Genomic DNA, 21,919 nt, shown 5'->3' with positions numbered 1-21,919 from the left:
ATGCAACCTAAATGAGAACTGAATATCTCATTAATAGGAACTCAACGGTAAAAAGGCAGACGAAAACGGAGTCCGTATGTAGAAGTTATGAATTTTACGCGGACATTTAACAGTATAATCTCCTCGTACTGTTAAATTTAAGATCGGTCAAGAACTTGCTGATGGATTCTGAATGAAAGTTGTAGATCTTATTTTTAGCTACGCGCGGATATAAAGAGCGTCAAAAACCGAGCTTGTATGTGAAAGTTATAAATTTTTGAAAATCCGTTGATTTCCAACCTGTGTGCGATGCCACGTGCCAGCACCAGGCTCAAACTTGGAGCCCAAGCTGGCTCACGACGTGAGCATCATAAAACTTACGACGTGAGTGACCCTCCAACCCCCGATAAATTAGAGGTGAAGCCTCCATTCTTCCTCACACCTCCCATCACTTCCCTCTCTCTGTAGAACCTCTCTAGCCCCGAAACCCCCCGAAAAGCCTAAGGAACCTTCCTAGAACGAGGCGGAAGCCCCGGAGCACCTGAAGGCTCCGAGAAGAAGAGCTTTTCGGCTTGGAAACGCTGCTCTAGCGAAACCTGGTTTTTAATAAAAACCCGCTATAAGTGAGATACTTTAAGTATAGCTTATGTTTAAATATAATATCATTAGTATGAACCTATAAATAAGATTTATCAGTGATTCAAGGTCATTATACTGATTGATCTACTTACGGGAATGATGTCTACGCTGTGATTTAGTGAGGTGTTTAAAGTTGGATTTCCAAACAGTATACTTCATATACCAAACGGACCTTACCTCCTATATGATCCTACATGGTTGTTCCTTACTTGATAGATCAAGAAAGTAGACTTTGACTTAATGATGAATCTAGACTAATAATTAGTCGCAATAAAGATTAGACTAAAATCTAGTGGTAATAATACTAGGCTTCGTCGAAGGAAATCATATTGTTAAGAAGCGAAGCGCTGCTCGAATTTCGAGTCATCACTTTAACAAGTGAGTGCATAGGTACTTTCATCTTACATATAGATATGAAGTACTTTATATAAATTACATGCTATGTGTGCATATTATCTATATACTTGCTATTTATGCTGGATGAACGATTTTATACATGTTTTAAATGATTTAAATTGTATATGTATTTTATATCTACAAAATATGTTGGGTAAAACATGGGTAGATGAATGATGCGGGATGAAAGTTGATATAGAGTAACATTAGCAGTATGGACATAGTGCCCTATAGGTGAACATTGGCAGCAATGGACTTAGTACCCTATAGATGAGCATTGGTAGCTACACCACAACTTGTAGATGTTTTTGATCTACAATGTACTCTAAGCATCCTAGCAGCTGTGCTCTAAGGATAGTATCGACAGTTGCGCCTAATAGAGAACATCACAACCCTGCCAACTGTGCTTAAGGGATAATATCGGCAGCTGCGCCTCATAAAGAATGTCACAATTCTGGCAGCTATGCCTAAATGATAATATTAGCAGCTGTGCTTGACAGTTGTGTCATTGACAACGACGGATTTCGTACCTATTCCTTAGGATAATCCTTAGGAATAAATGAACGAGAAATAGTTGATTATTAGGGTAGATCCTTAAGAGTACAGAAGGTAATGGGGATGGGTAATTGGGTTGATTGTTTGATGTTTAAACATAATAATTATATTATTGTGGGTTGAAAACGCTATGTACTCACCAGGTTTCCCAAACTAGCCCACTCAAGCTTATTGTATCACAGGTGTCGATATGAAGTTACATTACACTAAGAGATTAAGGAGATATAAATCACTAGTTATAACGAATGTAAGTTCTGTGTATGCTTATGTTTCTGTATTGACGATGACATCCCAATGTTTTAAAATGAATAAAAATACATTTCTTCGGAAATGCATTGATAATGTATTTATCATGTTTTACCGGGAACAAATTCTGCAACATTTTTATTAAAAGAAGTACTCTGATTTTTATAAAGCATAAAAAAATCGATCTTTTCATAGCCGTGAAAATGGGGATGTCACATGTCACGATTTTACAGGCTAATTTTTTGGGGTACAGGAACATGAAGTGGTGGTTTCTCTCTCCAATCAAGACATAGCGTATAAAAGGCTCTTGAATGGTTCACTTTCTCTCACCATAGACACAATTCTCAAAAACCCTTAAAGCAAAAACCGCTCAAATTTTCTACTATTCATCATCTTCTTCAATGGCAGGTTCATCTAAACAAGTTTTTTTTTCTAATCAATTCGCTTCTATCATCACACTCACAGTCATGCCCAACCAGAACTTGATTCTTAATATCGATGCTTCACGTTACAATGCCTAAATCAGGCCTATAATCGAGTGTCTTATGTTCTCGCCGTTGGTGAAGGCGTTAACCATGGCTAAAACGGTTCCTCTTGTTCATCTCTCTAAACCATTCTCCACTGCTATCTACAACAAGGCTGATGATCTTATCCACTTCGAGATTGCTTCTCACAAGACCTCAATCTCAAAGCCCTAGTTTCGCAAACTTCTAGGGCTTGCTTTGCCTGAAGTTCATGGTGATCCAGAATCGATTCCAACCACCTCCCCGATTGAAATGGTCGATCAAATGGCCAACAATGGCGACATCTCACTGTTATCCAAGTTCAGGAAACCCTTCATTCATCTAATGTGGAATGGGTTGTTCACTTTGTTGTTCAAGAGTTTTTCAGAAAGGGTTGTTGGTTCTGATAGTGCAAGCAAGTTATTCTACACTCTCATCTATGGACTATACCATGGTGTCAATCTTGACTATGGTTCTATTCTATGGTCTCAACTCATTCAAATCACTATCTCATCCACTCATCACACAAAGATTTCATGTAGCCAATCATTATCAATCGCGCCCTAGGCCATTTCAAAGTCCCATTGATGCATGATTCCTTAATGGCAGAAATTTCGACACTCCAAATGTCCACATTTATCATGTCGGATCCCCATAACTTCAATTTTATTGGCTCGGTTCCAGTGGAAATGTTGGAAAAGGTTCCTATTGACAATGCTATACTGAGGGAGTGTCAGAAGTTACCATCATCAGGTGTTTGTCCAATGCCTGCTGATTTGAGGAAGTTGATTGATGAAAGCAACAAACCAAAGTGTGGCGGTAAAAGGAAAGAAAAAGTTTCTCCTTCAGAAAGGGTTAGAGTTACCAAGAAAACAAATAAGCCCACAAACAAACTGAGATCTCCATCTCCGGATATTCAAGAGGAGTCAGATGAGAGAACATTAACAGAACCTCAAGAGGATGACACACTCCAAAATGAGGAAGAAGATACAACTGCCACTTTAGAACCCACTCTTACAAAAAATATTCTGAAGGTATCTTCTCCACCATATTCCTCTATTCCCACTTCTAATATTTTTTATACTATTCTTCAAGAACCATTTCTGAACCTCACAACTACTCCACCACCACCACCCGTTACTCCACCCACCTCACCAACCGCCTCCACAATTCCGATTTCCTAAATCCCTAATATACCACCAACGAGTTATGTTGGAATATCTCTTCCTCAGATCTCAATCCCTCTATCCTAACCCATCTTTTCTGATTCAACCACTCCATCGAAAGTCCATATATCTAAATCCATTTTGGAGGAGGTAAAAACTTCAAGCATTCCTGTCAACGCATCTGGTGTGGGGGGAAATGTCAAAATTGGTGTGAGTTTCGAACAAGGCACATCAAATGCTCCTCCTTCCAATGAGGCTGAAGAGATTTTGTTCAGAGACGATCAGGAGACTTGTACTAATTTTTCTTAAGCTCATTCACTATTAACATCAACAATGATGACGAAGATGCTCCAAGAACCAAAGTGCAGCTTAAGAAGCTGAATGAAAAACATGATTCTATCTTGGAGTCTTCCAACTTATCGTCCTCGTCTAAATGGGAATACATGTTGACATCTCATAAAGCTATTGTGGAGATCCTAACATCAGCGAATGCCAAAGTTCTTAGGGAAGCAACTAAGGTTATTCAAGCTTCTATAAAGGTGATGACTGAAATGACCGCAAAAGTCGAAAAACTACATCAATAGGTGAAGGATTTCATGACTGATTTCTAAAGCTCCTCAGATAACTGTTGGATTAGTGTCTAAGTCCATAACTATATTTGGTATGTACTTGACCCGGTTGTACCATGGTCCTTTTGGGTTGCCTTCACCAAAGCAACTGGACAGGATGATTTATGGAGAGAGAGAGAGAGAGAGGATATTATGGTTTATTAATATATTATAAGAATAATATATTAAAAGAAAAATCATATTATTTAATTAATATTGGTCAAGAATTAATTAAGAATTGATTTTGTGGCTAAAAGAGATTAATTAAATAAAGGGGACTGGTATTGCCAATTATAAGATAATTAGTTCTGGGCTGTGAATCCTTATGGACATAAGGGGGGGGAGAGAAATTAGGGTGGAAGCCCACCTTGAAATTGTCCAAGCCTTATTCCAGAACGTTCCTTGGACTGCTTAATGCCCAAGCTATCCAATTAGGGTTTTGGCTGAAACCCTAGCAGCTCAAGTAACGAACCCTAGGGTTCAGATTTAGGCTACCACAAGTAACGCTAGAGTTCTAAGAGCCGAAATTGTGCCTCCATTCCCTCTCTTCTATATCATCTTCTTGCCTTGGTGTTTGTAAGCCATTAGAGGTATTACAATTATGATACTAAGCTCTTGAATTTGAAGATTGTTGAAGATTCTTGCTACTTGTGAAAGGTAATCATCTAAACTTGTATTTGTTATCAATTTCAAGTTTTGTATGCTATATCTAGGGTATACAAGCTTTGGATAAATTTGCATGTACAATAAAGAAACCTATATCCAAAGCTTTAGGGTTTTACATGTGCACATAGGAATGTTCTTTTGCTCAAACCCCATCAATAACAACACATATAAAATGAACAAAGTGATCGAGGGATTTTGATCTTCTTTGAAAGCTGAGAAGGAGGATCTCTCTCTGATTCGCTCCGACATCAAGGTTCAAAATGCTGAACTTACTTCCTCAATCATCACAAAGATAGAAAAATTACAAGCAGACTTGGCAGCAGAAAACAAAATCATGGATGAATTGGCTGAGAAAACTCAGAAAACCAAGGTTCTTTATGAGAAACTGAAGAATGCTACTCAGCAAAATGACAATCTTGAGGATGAGGGATCTTTAGTCAAAGGATGTGTTTTTAAGATCAACCAATACTTGATGAGGATTGTTGAAACTCGTGACTCCTTGTTCACTGTCTTGGTTCGACATAATCTATCTGAAAAACTTCAACCTGTTTTTGCCATGCTAAATCAGATAAATGGTGTTTCGGTAAGCGAAGCTTCTATGAAACAATGGGAGACATGGAAGAACAAATAAAGAACAAAGATGACTGGAATGATAATGAAGCTTCCGGTTCATGAAAAGATAAAAGGAAAGGCATTTCGAAAGATAAAAATGAAGAAAATCTTACTAAAGCGGAAAATGTAGAAAGAAAAAGAAGAGATAAAGAGCTAGATGATCTCAATGCTCTTTGGAAGAAGTTCGAGGCAGAAGATGTTGAGGCCAAAAATGCAAAACTGGTTCTTGAGACTCAGAAATCATTATTTCCAGCTTGGTATATGGAACGCATTCAGCAAGAAGCCATAGATAATCCGAGTCTCTACTGGCTAGAGCCAACAATTTCCTTTGACTTAACTAATGATGTGGAATGTCAATTCGAATTTCCTATCACTCCAAGGGCTTTTCTATTTCGGTGCTTCAAAAAGATTGAGAAAGCCTTAATCTATGATACTGCAGTAACCCGAAAGCTCTTTCCCTTTTACTTGAAATATTTGAAACCACAGTATGAGACTTGGAGGTTGAAGAGGATTATAGGTGTGAAGGTTGGATTACCAATTCAGACTGAAGATTTTTTAAATATACAGTTCAAGGGATTCAGAGGTCCTAATCATATTATACATGAGTTCACTTTGGCACATTTTCCATTCATGAACCCATATGACTGGATTTCCTTGTTCTACATCGTTGCGAAGGATGAAAAGAAGTATGAGCCAAGTTTTGCACACTTAAAACGGATGATCAAATGCTACATTCTTGAAATTGAAAAAATGGATCTTGAAATTGTTGTTGTTCTGAAGAAAAGACCCATTCGGAAGCCAGAAGAACAACCGGAAAACATCCAACAGTTGAAGGCAAGGGTTATTCGGAAGAATAATTGGAGCATTGTTTACAAGAGAAAGGAAGGTGAAGCTATTCAGAATTGTATGTTCTTTTTAAGGGACAAGCATCTTTACTCAATAGCTGCTCTAAAATCAATTCTTTATTTAGGTGAAGCAAAAAATCCAAACTCTATTGCCGACATCAAATGCGTTTCCGATATGATTCGCCGGTACTTATCTATCTGAGGCTCTCTTCTGAATATAATGCCAAAGTTGTTTGACGCACAAAGAAGACAATGAAGACTCTCCTTCTGATTTGACACAAAGGGGTAGATTATTAGGTCTAATCATATTCCTATTAAACGACCTCTTGTCCTCCGTCTCTAAGCCATAATCATCGTTCACTAACCTCAACCCATCATACCGACATTAAAATGTCCCTTCAAAAGCTATATGACGTTTTGTAATATCCCAAACCACTCTTTGGACCAAAGTGCACAGAATGACAAATGAACACTATTTATAGGTTGGTTGGTCGGTGGGCATGTCGCGCTTATTATAGGATGCGTTGCGCCCTGTGCTAGGTGGAACTCCTAGAACTTCCATGCGTCCCTCTTCGTTCACCACATTTCCTAACCATCTAAAACATGATTTTCGCAATTCATCATAGAGACGTCGCGCCTTTTAAAGGGCACTCCGCATCCATCAAACTTTCTGCTGACTTTTTCCGAATAGCAACACACTTTTTGAATGGCCATAACTTTCTCATACGAACTCTATCTTTGACAAACTTTATATCCATTGAATTATCTTAGAGTGAATTATAAGTTTCTTTTACTAACATACAATAAACTTTATAAAGTTCGTGATGTAATGTTATAACTACATGAACACATGTATTGTATTACCCAAACATCATTTATTTCATTACTTAAGTTCACTCTTAGCCATATCTATACCAAATACATATTGTAACCCATAGTATGGGATTTTTATGTCATTAAAAATGAACCTATGGGAAAGAAGTTTACTAAATACTTCAAGCGGAGGCTCCTTACCCGATAAAACCCCAACCAAAATTTGCATTCTAATAAAAAACATGGCTAAAAATTCCAAGAACTTTAATCAATATGAGGAATGGTATGCGGATGCACCTAGGGGTGTCAAAGAGGTGAATACTCCCCATATTGAAGCCCGAATTTCTTAATTGAAAAAGGAGGTCACGACGCTCGCCAAAGCCAAAAGTGTACGACCATACCTCGCCCTTGTGAAATATGTACCCAAATCGGGCATCGAACTGAAATGGGCCCTCAACATCAAGAGGAGGATTATGAAGAAGAAAGAGATTTGGGAGGTTATTCTAGGAATAACCAAAGGAGTTACCACCAGCCCCGTGGCAACCAAGGTTGGGGAAATAACCAAAAATCGGGATTCCAACAAAAACGACCACCCATTACCAACCAAGGCCACCATTCCCATCATAAAACTATCAAATAAGGAAGCCATATCACACACCTATTCAACAAGCAGGTTCTTCAAGTATCTCCTTGGAGGACATAGTTAAAAGCTTAGAAACTAGCACTTAATCCTTCCAGAAAGAGATCAAAGCTAGCATAAAGAATATAGAGCATCAAATGTCACAACTTTCCACATCCATAAGCAAACTAGAGTCTCAAGGAAAGTTTCCCGCTCAAACCGAGAGTAATCCAAGTCTCAAAGCTTGTGCCATCACTTTGAGAGGTGGAAAAAATTAAAGGAAATGAAACTCTCAAAGCCGGGGAAAATGTATCCACGATTCTACAAAAGAGGTTACCTCAAAAATGCAAGGATCTGGGGGTTTTCACTGTTCCTTGTAAGTTGGGAAATCTCCATGTGCCCCGCGCGATGCTTGATCTTGGAGCTTCTATAAAATTTTTGCCAAATTCTTTCTATAAATCATGGGAATTAGATCTTTATCAAGAACATGATTCATCATTCAACTTGTTGACCAATCTATAGTACATCCTAACAGTTTATTAGAGGATGTGTTAATGCACGTTAATGAGCTCGTTTTTCAACCGACATTTATGTATTAGACATGGGAGATTATGACAACCCCAATTCAAGCTTCATACTTTTGGGGAGACCCTTTATGAAAATGGAAAAAACAAAATAGATGTCTATAATGGCACTCTATCTATAGAGTCTGATTGATAGGTTATCAATTTCAACATCTATTAGGCTATGCGGTATCCTAGTGATGTTCATGCTCTTAACTTTATTAATGTGATTGATCCATTATTTGATGAATGTTTTGATGTTACTAATCAAGAACCGCTAACATTAATCTTAAATAGGAACTTAGACAAAAACGAAACCATTAAGTTATCAAAAGAGTTTGGATTGGGAGAAGAATTGTTGAATATTGCCATATACATGGAAACAAAGATCATGAAAGGATAGCAATTAAAACTGAATTTACTAATTACTATACAAAGTTTTTTTTTCCTTCTTTTGTGTAGGCACTACCCTTAGAGTTAAAGACACTTCCCGATCAACTTAATATGCTTATCTAGGTGAAAAAGAGACCTTATCGTTGATCATATCTAGCAAGTTGTCAAAAAAGGAAGAAAAAGAGTTGGTAAAACCATTGAAAGGATACAAAGAGGCAATCGGATGGACCATAGCCGACATCAAATGATTAAGCGTTTCAATTTTCATGCAAAAGAACCTTATGGAGGATGATTATAAGATAATAAGAGATGCTCAAAGGAGACTTAACCCATAAATGATTGAAGTGGTATAAAAAAAGATCATGAAGCTATTGAAAGTAGGGGCAATTTACTCAATCTTGGATAACAAATAGGTGAGCTCGATTTAAGTTGTGCCTAAAAAGTCAAGTATAACCATTTCAGAAAATATCCAAGGTGTATTGGTTCCCATCTGTATGAAAAAACGAGCATTGTGTTTGAATAGATTATAGGAAGCTTAGTAATGCCACAAGAAAAAACCATTTCCCACAGCCTTTTTATTGATCGAATGTTGGAAAGATTAGCGGGAATGACCCATTAAAGAGTCTTGATGGGTATTTCGGGCTCCATCAAATAGTTGTAGCACTCGAGGACTAAGAAAAGAACACCTTTACTTGTCCCTTTGGCACCTTTGTTAATCAGCGGATGCCTTTTGGTCTTTCTAATACACCCGCCACTTTTCAAAGGTGCATGGTAAGTATTTTTTTTCTTTTGATTATGTGGAGGAAATTATTGAGGTTTTCAGTGACAATTTCACTGTGTATGATAATTCCTTCATGGAGTGTTTAGAAAATTTGAAAACATATTGGATAGATGTATTGAGACCAACCTTGTTGTGAATTATGAAACATGTCATTTTATGGTTGATCAAGGTGTCATATTCGGTCACATTATCTCATCTAAGGGTTTAGAGGTTGATAAAGCTAAAACTAATGTTAGTGAATCTTTACCTTGCCATACTTATGTCCTCAAGGTACATTCTTTGCTTGGTCATTCTGGTTTTTACCAAAGATTTATCAAGGAATTCTCAAAGATTGCTTGTCCGATGTGTGAGTTGCTACAAAAGGATATTGAATTCAAGTTGTCTGAAGCTTGCAAGCGATCTTTTGACCAATTGAAGGAGTATTTGATTACCACACAGGTGTTTCAACCATCGGATTGGAATTTTCCTTTAGAAATTGTGTGGTAGGCATGGTGTGGGAACAAAGAAAGGATCAAGCACCACATGTCATCTATTATGCATCCAAAACATTCACTCATGCATAAAGCAACTATTCCACCATCGAAAAAGAATTTATTTCCATAGTCTTTTCTTTAGAAAATTTTAGACAATAATTATTGGGTTCTAAAGTCATTATTTTTTTCTAATCATGCAGTCATAAAGTATTTGCTTTCCAAAAAAATACTCAAAGCCTCTACTGATTAGGCGGATATTATTGCTACAAGAGTTTGGTATTGAGATCAAGGACAAAAGTGGAAAAGAGAATCTTGTGGATGATCATTTAAGCCGAATTATATCACCTGAGGATGCCACGCCAATATATGACACATTCTCGGGTGAGCATTTGTTTGAAACCAAAGAAGCACCATGGTATGTGCACATAGTCAATAACATGGTTTCAAACCAATTCCCCCTGGAATCTACCCATTGGAAAAAGGAAAAGCTCAAAAGGAGGCAAAAAGGTACATATGGGATGAACGATACCTTTGGAAATATTGTGTTGATTAAGTGATCCGCAGGTGTGTCAGACAACACCAGGTATGATCCATACTTAATGTTTGTCATTCATATGCTTGTGGGGATCATTTTGGTCCCCCAATGAACAACCTAAAAAGTCCTAGATAGAGGATTTTATGTCCTTCTATCTTTCATGATGATTTTGTGTTATGTGCAAATTGTGTCAAATGCCAAAAATTTGGGTCTATAAGTTCTCAAAATCAAAAGCCCTATACCCATGCACTAGTTTATGAATTCTTTGATGTGTGGGGCATTGATTTCAGGGGACTATTTTTCGTCCTCATTTGGATATTCTTATATCTTGTTGGTGGTGGACTATGTGTCCAAATGGGTGGAGGTGAAATCCACCCATAATAATGATTCAAAGTTGTTAGTGGTTGACTATTATGACCAGGGGACACACTTTTACAATCGCATTCTTGAGGCTATTTCGAAGAAGTATGGAGTTACACATAAAGTCTCAAAAACTTATCACCCACAAAATAATGGCTAACTGGAGGTTTGTAATTGTCAATTCATGGGGATATCAGAGAAGACTTTAAACATGACTCAAAAAGATAGGAGTGTTAGACTCGAAGATGCACTATGGGCATAGTGAACCACATTCAAAACACCAAATGGTATGTCTCCATATCGGTTGGTATTTGGGAAGCCACGTAGATTAACTGTGGAGTTAGAGCACAAAGCATACTGGGCAATCAAAGTTACATACAAGGAAATTCCACATGAACATGGAAGATTCGGGTAAAAAGAGGAAGCTTAACATTCAAGAGCATCTGGATATACGATCTGGCACCTATGAAAACAAAGTGACCTAGAAGGCAAAGACCAACGATTACCATGACCAAAAGATCTCCCAAAAGCACTTCGAAAATGGAAAAAAAGTACTCCTCTATCACCCCCATTTCTAAATCATTTCCAGGAAATTAAGGTCTCGTTGGGTAAGAACTTTTATTGTGATTGAAGTATTCAATCATGGTGTTATAGAGATCACAAGTCCACAAACAAGAAAGACCTTCAAAGTAAGCGGGTATAGATTGAAACTGTATTATGAAGTGTTCAAGGTTAGAAATGAAGAATTAGAAGTGTTGGAGAGCCCCACATACCAAGAACGATGCTTACTTAAGTGCCAAGTTGAGCCAACAACTTAAAATAAGGGCGACTAACCATGAGGCAACCCAGGGGCATTTTCATCTTTTTATTAAATTTCATTTTCGATAATATTTTTCGTAGTTTTATAGTTGCAAGATATTTTCCGTACGTATGGGATTGAAAAATAAATTTTGGGGCAGTCAGGGACTTGCGGTTTTGAAAAAACAAATTTTTTTAGGCTATTAACAAAGCGTTCCACGGCCGTGGAAATTTTGCCCTTAGAAAAACATGGTCTGTGGAAAAGAATTAATCAAGACAAAAAAAACCTCGCACATTTCCATGACCACGAATTTTTACACATTACAAAACATGGGCCGTGCTTTCTTCAAATTAAAGACTATGTTTTTATCAACTTCAAATCGATTTTTTGCCCACTCTCTCCATATCTTACATGCACTTTCACTCTCCCACTGCCCCCTTCGAAAAAATTATGAAAAAAACTCCTTTCTTCCTCATTTTTTCTTCTCAATTTAAGCTTTAAGGTATGTAATTCTTCTCCTTTACTTCTCTTTCTTCTCAAGCAACTCAAAACTTACCCTTCCATGGAGAAAGTTTGGATTTTGATCAAGCCCTAGAATTTTTGGGTTTATAAATTCGAGCTTATTGTTGCAATTTTTTGTAGGTAAAGCTTTGGGTAAGCATTGGGCACCACTCAAACTCGATTTGCAAGCATCAATTTGGTATAATTATTCTAAATCTTCACTAGTTCATAATGTCATCATTTTGAATCTTAAGTGTTAGTTAGGTGAGAAATATGTGGTTGTATATGCCCTTAAGTAATATATCACTAGTATATTTAATCCTCATTGCGAAATAAGTTGTGTGTAATCCTTTGAATATGGCATCCCGTGACATCCCCAAATTTTACGGCCCGAAAAAAGATCTTTTCTTTATGCTTATTTAAAACTGATTATTCTTTTATTAGTGAGGAATTTGTCCCATAATATTTATTAAACATTTTTGAAGAAATGTTTTTCATTAATATTAAAAACTTTGGATGTCAACACTGCTACAGTAACATAAGCATAAGCTAGTCATTACAGGCCTTACAACAATGTATTACAATAATGGCCTGAAACTCCTAAAATCTATCAGGAGATTTAAAATCAATATCAATGTGCCTTCGTACCGCTACCTATGATACAAAGAAACTGAGTGGGTTAGGTTGGGGAGCATGGTGAGTCCATAGAGTTTTCAACCTACAATAATATAATTAAGTTCTCTTACATATATATTTCACACCAAACAATTAACTCGATTACTCATTCTCGTTATTCTCACTCTGATACTAAACTGATGATCTCAAGGGACCTATCTTAAAGGATCATTGTAAGAAATGAGTAGACAAAACTGTTTCAAGGATTCCTTAACAATACCTGTCAATAAGGCAACCATGGGGGATATAATAGACGAATGAACACATATTTCATTAACACCTATAGATTGTAAGTCTGCCAGTGTTCCACTGTGTTGGGTAGCGGATTTATTTTGTATTGCATCATTGGGCTCGTCTATAAGTCCAAGTTTTGTTACTCCGGTTTGAGCCTGTCCAACCGAGACCTGATAGGGTTTAATATAAATTAATGTGCTTGCATGCATATTAGGTTATCGATTGATACGAACGACATATAGCGATTACGATAGATCATAGATTATTTCTTCATCGTTCTTGTAAACCCTAAATCCTCTACAGTAGAAGTTCTTTATCGAGCTTTGCTGAGGATTGTTATTTAATCATTCGACATCTTTGATCCATTCTTGTATTCTTGCTGTTTACTCGTTTATTATTTTACCTTTTTTAAAGATCTAAACGATCTTCAAGTTAGTTTTTAACTTATCAATTGGTATCAGAGCAGGAGGCTGTGTAATTTATACACTTCTTTTCTGTGAAAAAGGTCTCGATTAGGGTTATTCCGCATTTACTGATATTTATTGAGCCGTCATCTCATAATTGACGTAACTCGATATTTATTGTTTTGCCCTAATTTGATATATTACAAGTCTGATCTTTTAAACAGGTTTTTCGATCAAGTATGGACGAGTCGCAATCCAATCCCATCAATATTTCGAACAACATTGGATCAACAACGAAGATTCCCATCCTTTACACCCAGGATTATGAAGTCTGGGCACATCACTTTGAAGACTATGTTATAGGATCTGAGGACAATGGATACCTCATCTGGGAAGCAATAGTAACTGGACCCTACGCTCATTCAGCAACCTCAAGGATTATTAAGACGCAGAAGGAGTATAATGATCTTTTGAAAGATGTTAAAGATCTTGCCCAAGACGAAAAAGATAAATTTCAGTGCAATATTAAAGCATTGAGATTAATCAGATTCGCTCTTCAATCTGACACTTTCAGGCTGGTGAGTTCATGTTCTACCGCAAAAGAAATATGGGACAGGCTAGGTGAATTGTACTCTACGGACGAAGATCTTGAACACTCCATTCAAACCTTGCTCTTGTCCGAGTTTGGTGAATTCAAGCAGGGAGCCGAAGAAACAGTAACTCAAACGTTCGATCGCTTCAATCATCTTCTTAGCAAGATGATTAAACACGACATCGAAAGGAAGCTTATTGAGCAGAAGGTTACGTTTTTGAACGGTCTCAGATATGAGTGGAGAGCTGTTGTGTCCACAGTTAAAGCGCATGAGCAATTCAAATCCTACTCTTTGGCGAAACTGGTGGGCATCCTGAAATCTCAGGAAAAAATCATGTTACAGGAGAAGAATGTGGTCTCAAACCTGGGTTCGTTGGCCCTCCTGTCCAAAAGCAAAGCGGTGATGGAAGAAGAAGACCTTAACTTGGAGGACTATGACCTCACTTCTGAGGACTATGCTATGATGGTGACAAATCCCAAGAGGTTCATCAAGAAGAGATTTCCCACCAACAAGAACCGAAATTGGCAGGGGAGTTATAGTTCTGAAAAGGTCAAAGATGAACCGAAGGATGAAGAATCGAAGAAGGAACCGAAAGTTGAGGGAGATTCGGGAGTGAGCTGCTATTACTGTGGAGGAAAGAATCACTATGCAAAAGATTGTGTCCTCAAGAAAATGGCAGAAAAGGATGATGAAAAGGATGAAGAAGCTCTGTTGCAGAAAAAGCTGGATGAGATTAGGAAGAAGAAATCTACTGCTAACCCTTCAATGAATGCTTTGATTGTGCAGGGTTCGGTAGCGAATGATGAGTTCGGAGGTGTGGAGGTCTGGTCATCCGACTCCGAAGATGATGAAGTAAGGAAGCCTTCTCATGGAAAGGCTTATGTGGCGAAAGAAGAGAGCAGTGGGGGAAAATGCTTGATGGTGTCTGATGTATCTCAGATGAGGGGATACAACACAGATGGTGGGAATGAAGACACGAAGGTGCAACAAAATTTGTGCTTTACAGCTAAACCGCTCAGTGTGCAGTTCAACGAGCTTGATGAACTGATCAAGAAGGTACAATCCATTTTTGTTTCATTCAAAGTCCCACAATGCTCATACGAAAAAGAATTAAAAAATGTTAATTCAAGAATCTCTCATCTAGACAGTAGTTTAACTCAAACTCGAGTCACCAATTCTAACCTAACTGACCAATTAAGCAAGGTGTCTTCGAAGAGTGAGGAACGGCGGATATGGATCGAACTGAAGGAGTCGGAGTTAATCAAAACAAAAGATGAAAACATTTATTTGCAAAGAGACAATTTAAAGCTTTTAAAACAGTGAAATGTTTTTTGTTTGATTTCTAAACGTCTTTACACTAATATTACTCAGCTTCATTTGGATTGTGAAATAGGACAAAAGATTCATCGCATGATTTTACCCTTCCTTGAGTTTAAGGAGGATGAAATTGATGCTGAAGCGTATAATTGTGAAAGTATTATTTCATCTGAAGATGTTAATCCGACGTATATGTATGGACTAGACAAAATCGAATCTTTCATAAAGTCCAAGGACCATAAGGACATGCTTAAAAACCTTTTAGATGAAAATGATAAACTGAAACTGAGGACCGAAACCATACAAAAATTTGACTCATTAAATGCCAACTTGAGCTCAGAAAATAAAATTGATGTTGAAAATGCATCTGAGCTTAATGAGGACGACAATATGAGTGAAATTTCTGTAGAGGACACAGTTGACTGTTCAGAATTTGTCAAGAGCGAACCCGAAAACCACAAGAATCTCATTTCAGAAAATTCAGTGGAGTTCGCTCGTATGTCCCAACAAAAGTCCCCGATTCTTGCAGAGAAGGCACTGGTATACCAAAAAGTAAGAACCACTCCAAATCAGGTGTATAAGGTCACAAGCGTAACCGAACATCAGACTGCTGAACTTACAGCAATTGTAAACGAAGACAATGCTGATGGCTGCGACGAGTTCTTCTGGTCAGCTCCCATCGACAACGCTGATGAAACGGTGGGTTTGTCTGAAAGGACTTCATGGAAAAGCAAAGGCAGATATGTGCCAGAACCTTTGAATAAACCTGATAGCTTTGATGTGCCAAGTACTAGTGGTACAAAATATGTTTCTCAAGAAAAAGGAATTCCTGCAAAAGAAGTCACTCCTTCAAGTGAAACATCATCAATTCAGAGTGAACCAGCTAAAGAAAAACAGAAACCGAAAACCAATATCCATCATCAACCAAAGCAGATGAGAAATCAAAAACAACAAAGGAATCAGAGATACAAGAAGAATCTCTCTGAAAGAAAACAGTTTTGGCTATCTCAAAATGCCTATTTCTCACATCGTGACAGGTACTTAAAGTCAGAGAAAAGTCCTGTGGAATCACAAGAGAGAAATAACAACCGAAAGCAGAGGTTCGGTTCAGAGAAAAACATCAACCGAAAGCAAAGGTTCGGTTCAGAGCATGACTCCAACCGAAAGCAGAAGTTCGGTTCAGAGAACAATATCAACCGAAAGCAAAAGTTCGGCTCTGAGAACAAAAGAGATCAAAATTCTAGGGTCGGGCCCACTAATGATCAAAAGAAAAAGGGTCACCTAGAATCTCCAGCCAAGAAATCATCTGAGTCTAAGCTCTCTCATTCTAACTCTTCTAATTCTTCAAATTCTTTTAAATCCCATTCTAAATTCCATTCTGTTCATTCTCAAAAATCTCAATCATCAACTGAACAAAAAGGAAAACAGAAGGTTTCATCAGTTAAACCAGAGTCCAATCCAAAAGCAACGAATCCTAATAAAATTAAGGTTTTCACCATCAAAAAGAAAGATGAAACAACACTAATAAAAAGGACATACCTTGTTGACATCTCTCTTACTATTCCTGTTCCTGTGAAAGGCTCACGAGGACCCAAGAAACTTTGGGTTCCTAAATCTGCTTAATTTTTGCAGGTTATCAGTGACGAGCAGTTTGACGAAGAATGGTACATTGACAGTGGCTGCTCGCGTCACATGACAGGAAGGAAGGAAGAGCTAAGAGAATACAGGTCTCTTTCAAACGATGGAAATGTCAAGTTCAGGAACAACTCCTTCGGCACCATAAAAGGATATGGAATGATTACAAACGGTGATTTCACGATAAGGAAGGTTGCATACGTGGAAGGACTACAACACAACCTCATCAGTGTATCTCAGCTTGTTGGAGGTACCGGTCTCAAAGTCTCATTCGACGATGAGGGTTCTGAAATAATTGAGAAGAAGACGAAAAGAGTAATTCTCAAATCGGAGCGTAAAGGTGAAATGTTTCCCCTGAACCTCAAACCCATCAAAGGAAACCCAGCTATCTGCCTGTTATCCAAAGCACAATCTAACGAAAGCTGGTTGTGGCACCGAAGGCTCTCTCATCTTAACTTTAAGGATATCAACAAACTTGTCACGGGAGGTCATGTTCGAGGTCTTCCATTGCTTAAGTATGATAGAGATCATTTGTGTGCTGCATGTGAAATGGGGAAGCAGAGTCGTCAAAGTCATCCATCTATAATAAACACTAAAGTTGTTGAACCACTAGAATTACTTCATATTGATTTGTGTGGTCCATCATCTATCGAAAGTATCGGCGGTAGCAAGTATATTCTTGTTATTGTTGATGACTTTTCGCGTTTTACATGGGTGTTCTTTCTGAAGCTTAAATCTAAAGCGACTCACAAGCTAAAGGCGTTCATCAAGCAGATTGAAGTACAGCTGAAGAAAGTTGTTCGCAACATCAGGAGCGACAATGGACTGGAGTTCAAAAATAAAGAATTCGAAGAATTCCTTGCAGAAAAGGGAATTAGTCACAACTTCTCAGCTCCCTACACACCTCAACAGAACGGAATTGTCGAAAAACGAAACCGATCTTTGTGTGAAGCAGCCCGAACCATGCTAAGTTTCGCCTCCTTACCTTTATATTTTTGGGCTGATGCTATTTATGCTGCTTGTTTTACACAGAACAGGTCATATCTCACCAAGTGCTTCACTCTCACTCCTTATGAGATCCTCAACAACAGGAATCCAAATGTCAAGTTTTTCCATGTGTTCGGTTCACGGTGTTTCGTCTTCAATTCTAAAGAACACCGTAACAAGTTCGATGTCAAAGCCAACGAAGGGATATTTTTGGGCTATTCTCTCACTTCAAAAGCGTACAGAATATTAAACAAGCGTTCGAGGAAAATAGAAGAAACTTATTACGTGACCTTTGACGATAGCCATGTCAAAAAGCTAAAGATCAACGAAGACACAGCTGGAGAAATCTTTCCTCAAACTGGCCAAGTCACAGCCTCGATCGCTAATCTATTTGAGAAGTTCGTTGAGCTATTTGATGAACTAGAGAAGGCCATTCTCTCAGAAGCCAGCGCTGCAGACAACAAGGTAGATCATATGAAGCAAATTGTCGAAGATGCTACAAGGATAATGAATGAAGGAGGATCAAGTTCTGAAGAACCTCCACCACACAATGCTTCAGTCGAGGGGGAGGATCCGCCATCATCATCACAGCCAACCTCACATGTTGAGGGGGAGCTAAGGTCTCAAAATGCTCCTGAACGCACTTCACCAACCGAAAGTACCACACCAACCGAATGTGCCTTTCCACCCGAAGGTGCATCAACGCCCGAAAGCTCAGCTCCACAAGAAACATCTGCAGCTCAAGATACTCAATACATTCCTGAAAGCTTATCTGTCGAGGGGGAGCATGCCGATATGTCTTACGACTATGAAAGTCAATCCGAACCAGAAGAAATGATTAACGCTGAATTGGATCCAACCTTTGATCCAAACTACCCTCCTCTCGTTAAATGGACCAGAGATCATCCTGTCTCCCAAGTTGTTGGTGATGTATCTGAAAAGGTTCTGACTCGATCACAACTCAAGGCAAAACAAACTTCCTTGTTTTCAAAAGTAGAATTCTGCATGTTTAACTCCTTCGTATCAAAAGTTGAACCAAAGACAGTTAACACTGCTCTTGATCACTCCGATTGGGTTCAAGCTATGCAAGACGAACTGAATGAATTCGAAAGGAACAAAGTTTGGCGACTCATTCCAACTCCTCCAGATGCCTCGGTTGTTGGTCTCAAATGGGTCTTCAGGAACAAAATGGACAAGGAAGGGAACGTGATACGAAACAAAGCACGTCTGGTAGTGAAAGGATACTGTCAGGAGGAAGGAATTGACTATGAAGAGACTTTTGCTCCTGTAGCTAGGCTGGAATCAGTTAGAATATTTCTCGCCTATGCTGCACACAAAAACTTTGAGGTCTACCAAATGGACGTCAAGTGTGCATTTCTCAATGGAGAACTCGAAGAAACTGTGTACGTGGAGCAGCCTCCTGGATTCGTGAATGAAAGGTATCCTAATCATTGTTACATTTTGGACAAAGCCGTGTATGGACTGAAACAAGCTCTGAGGGCCTGGTATGAAATGCTGACAAAGTTTTTAAAGATGTCCAAATTCAAACAAGGTTCGGTTGACCCAACCTTCTTTCGTAAGAAGGAAGGTAACCACCTCATGTTGTTCAAATTTACGTCGATGATATCATCTTTGGCTCAACGAATCCTAGCTTAACAGCTAAATTCAGAAAGCTGATGGAGACTAAATTTGAAATGAGCTCAATGGGTCCTATTAACTTTTTCCTTGGTTTAAATATTAGACAGGGACCCGAAGGCATCTTTATTAATCAGGAAGCTTACACGAAGACTCTCCTTGCAAAATTTGGCATGATGGGAGATTCAAAAGTCAAAGTTCCAATGGCGTTCGGCACCAAGCTCACTCCATCCTTGGATAAACCAGCAGTTGATATCACGCTTTATCGCCAGATGATCGGCTCTCTGATGTATCTTACTGCTAGCAGGCCTGACATAATGTTCTCTGTTTGTTACTGTGCTAGATTTCAGGCCAACCCACGCGAACCTCACATGCTCACAGTGAAGAACATTCTATGTTATCTCAAGCGAACTACCTCTTTAGGTCTATGGTATCCTTCCAACTCAGGCTTCTTCGTTTAAGCCTACTCAGATGCAGACCTTGGAGGTTGTGCACTAGACAGGAAAAGCACCACTGGAGGCTGCCAATTCCTTGACGGGAAGTTGGTTAGCTGGCAATCAAAGAAGCAAACGTGTGTGTCCTTGTCTACAGCTGAAGCAGAATACATTACCGCTGCATCATGGTACCTCTCAAGTGATTTGGATCCAGAGTCAACTCCGAGATTATGGACTCAATATGAAAAAGATCCCACTATATTGTGACTCTGAAAGTGCAATTAGGATCTGTCATAACCCAGTGCAACACTCTAAGACTAAGCACATAGCACTGAGGTATCACTTCATCAAAGATCATGTGGAAGATGGAAACGTTGAAATTCACTTTGTTAGAACCACTGATCAACTGGCTGATGTCTTTACCAAAGCTCTTCCTGAAGCGTCATTCAACAAAATTTTACAAGGGCTAGGTATGATGGAATCAGAGTCAGTACCACAAACTACCTCTCAAACTCAAACGTAAGAAGCGAAATAGACCGAATGTTCGGGTTCGGTTGAATAATCTGGCTTTCGCTCCTCAACTAAAGGTAGCTTTCTTGGTTGTAAATTTCATGTATAATTGTTTCTATTTCATTTCTTTTATTGTCAGTATTTCCTTTCTGAAAATCTAATTTCTTCGGTAACCAAAATAGACCGAACGTTCGGGTTCGGTTTTTCAAAATTTTTCAAAACCGAAACCAACCGAAGGTTCGAGTTTGGTTTTTCAAAATTTTTCAAAACCGAAACCAACCGAACGCTCGGGTTCGGTTTTCCAAAATTTTTCAAAACCCGATACTTTCTAGTCAACCAAAGTCAATTCCGTTAAATAAAATTCAAATTTTGTTTATTCCGTTAAACTCGTGACAGTTAGAAAAAAAATTTAAAATATATAAATAAAGTTTATATAAGTTTTCGGAACCAAAAACACTCAAAAAATCCAGCTTCCTTCGAAAATTCAGCGAAACTCATCCAGCCATGCTTTTACAGCCGTAAACCTTTGGGTCGCGAACCCATTTATCGCCGAGAATCCATTCCCGGCCGCAAACCCAACCAGTATAAAGGTTTTTTTTTCCGGAGGGATTCTTCATTTCTCATCTTTTACAACCGAAAATCCTCTCAAAGTACTCCCAAGAACATTCAAATCATCAAGATCAAACCTTCAACTCTTCATATTTTCACCAAGAACACCTTCAAATCTTCAAGCGACTGCAAACCAGTTCACAGCCGTAAACCTGATCACGGCTGCAAACTTAGTTCACAGCCATAAACCCAATTCACGGCTGCAAACCTGGATTCCAACTGCGAACAGCCTTGAGCCGTGAACCTTGGCCGCAAACCATATTTTACCATTTCAAACAAGTCTCACATACCGTTAATTCCGCACGCTCCAACTCGAGGGTCATCTTTCCGATTTTGCTGACAAACACGTAAACGTAACCAACTGTGAGTTTACACCCCTACGCTTTTACTGTTTTTAAAACATTTCCAGGGGGAATACGAGCAAGAGGACATTAAGATCATGTTGAGGTCAATTTCTGAGCAAGCCTTTGTAACGCTCCCATGCTTCGTATAATGACTCCCCCGACTGTTATTCAAAGTTAGCTATTGCCTTCTTGAGTTTAGCTATCTTGGATGGTGGGCAAAATTGGTCAAGAAACTGCTCACGCATTTGAGCCCAAGTGGTGATCGTACCCAGTGAGAGTGATTTTAACCACTCTTTAGCAGCTCCCTTAATAGTAATTGGCAACATCCTAAGCAAGACGGTATTTCTATTCACATTTGGGACATTGAAGTAATCCGCAATGTCATTGACTTCATCGAGATGCTTAAAAGCATCCTCATGATCCTTCCCATAAAATGGGATATCCTTCAGTGCAGTCAAGATGTGTCCCTTCAGCTCGAATGTGGCAGTGG

At 38.6% G+C, this 21,919-nt stretch overlaps 1 non-coding gene across 1 annotated transcript; it reads left to right on the top strand.

Annotated features, from left to right (window-relative positions):
• Nucleotides 1-21,519: 21,519 nt before the first annotated feature.
• On the top strand, nucleotides 21,520-21,626 carry LOC111918070 (small nucleolar RNA R71). The gene has a single exon (XR_002859081.1). It is a non-coding gene; the product is annotated as a small nucleolar RNA R71 (small nucleolar RNA).
• The last annotated feature ends 293 nt before the right edge of the window (nucleotides 21,627-21,919 follow it).

Source organism: Lactuca sativa, chromosome 9, assembly GCF_002870075.4.
Source record: "Lactuca sativa cultivar Salinas chromosome 9, Lsat_Salinas_v11, whole genome shotgun sequence".
NCBI classification, from domain to species: domain Eukaryota; kingdom Viridiplantae; phylum Streptophyta; class Magnoliopsida; order Asterales; family Asteraceae; genus Lactuca; species Lactuca sativa.
This window is presented reverse-complemented; position numbering and strand designations above follow the sequence as displayed.